The sequence below is a fragment of the Oratosquilla oratoria genome, chromosome 39 (assembly GCF_046742065.1).
Source record: "Oratosquilla oratoria isolate Oo_2021 chromosome 39, ASM4674206v1, whole genome shotgun sequence".
Taxonomy (NCBI): Eukaryota; Metazoa; Arthropoda; class Malacostraca; order Stomatopoda; family Squillidae; genus Oratosquilla; species Oratosquilla oratoria.
Window position 1 is genome coordinate 5,769,485 of NC_134815.1, and position 2,500 is coordinate 5,771,984.

The window sequence follows — 2,500 nt, forward strand, 5'->3', positions numbered from 1 at the left end:
CAATGATAATAATAATAATAATAATTAATAATAATAATAATAATAATAATAATAATGATAATAGTAATCAATAATCAATAATCAATGATAATAATAATAATAATAATAGTAATCAATAATCAATGATAATAATAATAATAATTATAATAATAATGATAATAATAGTAATAAAAGAAATCGCCCTGGCTTTGTGTGCTGTTACTTTTTGGCGAATAAGATCACCTACCGTTGGCTAGAAGAAGTTAATCGTTCTCCAATAAATAAACAAATAAATGAATAAATAAGTGAATATATATTTGTACGTATACAGGCGAATAGATAAATGAATAAATACATAAGTAAATAAGTAGATGAATAGACCAAAAAAGATAGAATCAATACATAAATAAACAGATGAATAGATAAAAGATAAACAGAATCAATATTTAAATAAACAAATAAATAAATGCAGTTATGTCTACTCTTTGTTCCTGCCTTCCTTTCCTCCTTACCCACGTTTGTGACGCCATCTCTTTGTTGCTTTTAAGGCTAGAAGGGATGGTTATCACTGACGAGATAAAACACTGAAATTATTCGTCCACTGATAAGCTCATTCTTGAAACATCACAAGTGACTCATCCCGTGAAATGCGGGGGTTTGTCAATTACAGTCTTCTATAGCGATCTTCATTTTCATAAATGAATAAATGAATGATTAGGTACACGAATAAACAGGTGAATAAATAAAAAACATAAATAAACAAGTAGATAATAGATGAATAAGTAGATAAATATATAAATAAAATTGAATAAAAAATAAATTGTAAGAACTGACTGAATGAATGAAACACGAGTTAATTAACAAACAAATAAACGAATAAATGAATGAATGAAATTAATAAAAATAAAATCAATTTTGGCAACTGAAATTCCTGAAGTTCTTCGTTCAAAATTTTTGTAAACTCATGGCAACTCAAATTCACACTATTGTTAATTCATTTTAGAAAAAAAAAATCAAAATCCACTAATCCGAAATTCCCGCTCTTGTTCATTTCTGCAAGAAATTTGGGCTAATTCTGATCAGCCGGAAACCTTCTTCATTTCTGCAAGAAATTTCGCAAAATCACGGCAGTCGGGTTTCTACACTTTATCTTCAAGAAATTTCGCAAAATCACGGCAGTCCATTTTTTGCAAATTCTTCAAAGAGTTTTGCACGTTCATGTTGACCAAATTTCTATATTTCTTGTAACCAGAAAGAATGTCTCTAATCACGATGAAGTCCACCATTTGTATGTGTGCACATCCATGATGATAATTAAATCATTATTTCACGTGAACTTATACGGAAGGTTTACAATAAATAATAGACAACGGAGTTAGACGTATATTGGAGTTTCAGACGCCTACACCTTTCCCTTGGATGCTAGGATGGCCAAGTCATGCGGGTAGTGTACTATCACATGTCACTCCATGAGGACGGAGGGAGTGGGTGGGGGGTGGGGGTCGTGTGGTCCCTGATACAATATCAGGTGATGTTGAAAGGGGGAGGAGAAGGAGAGGGGGAAGGGGAGGGAGGCGTGACGCCAATGGACAAATTCCCCCTGACGACAGGGGGTGGGGGGGAGATAAGCCCTGTCGAGTCGGGCCGGCGCCAGATTAAATATATAGCTTATCACCCCTTCCCCCCTTCCCCCCAACTCTCTCTCCCCCTCCCCCTCCCCTGCTCACCCTTCCTCCCCACCGGCTTCATTGAGCCGTCGAAGAAGAAAATTCGAATTGTGGCAACATCGGCGGCTCTTCAAAAGCGACATGACGTCATTTCCGGCTCTTCTGTTCTTTCATTCGAAGTCGCCTGAGTTCCGGTCGACCTGTGACCTAGGACGACCTAGCACTTGACCTAGCTAGTTGATTGATCTCTGTGGCATTCCGTTGATAGAAATGGAGATATTGCACATTTTGACGAGCCTGTTGCGTTCCAGATGTCACTTAAATTCTCGCGAGGCTATTTTGCAATGCTGGGCGCGTTCCTAGGTGCGTTCCGCTTTAGTTTGGCCGCGGTTAGCGCTCCCAAAATCCTTAAGCAATATAGGTGCCGGTATAGTATGTGGCCTACGAAATTTTTCTTTGGTATAGTATGTGGCCTACTGGACTTTTATTTCGGTATGAACCTGTCGCTTAGGCTTAAATAGTTTGGGAGCGCTAACCGCGGCCAAACTAAAGCGGAACGCACTGAGGGACGCACCAAGGAACGCGCCCAGCTCTGCTATTTTGATATCTTATTCATCTCTGTAGCACTGGCTCGGTAGCTAAGTGGTTACATAATCTGCATGATGATGATGATGATGATGATGATGATGATGATACATTGATGAAGAGAAACAATTTGTTTTGTTACAAAGTTGACAATCATAATCATCTTCCATTTCTTCTGCCAGGGCATTGATGGATTTTTTTTATATATATTTAGATTCTTCACATTATATAGAAATATATAATTGTGTCAAATTTGACATTTGGAAATA

The 2,500-nt window shown here is 37.1% G+C and overlaps 1 protein-coding gene across 10 annotated transcripts in view; it reads left to right on the forward strand.

Annotated features, from left to right (window-relative positions):
* rols (zinc-RING finger and ankyrin repeat domain-containing protein rolling pebbles) overlaps nt 1–2,500 on the forward strand; it is a 158,942-nt gene that overhangs the window by 126,121 nt on the left and 30,321 nt on the right. The gene's annotated exons all lie outside the window — the stretch shown is intronic.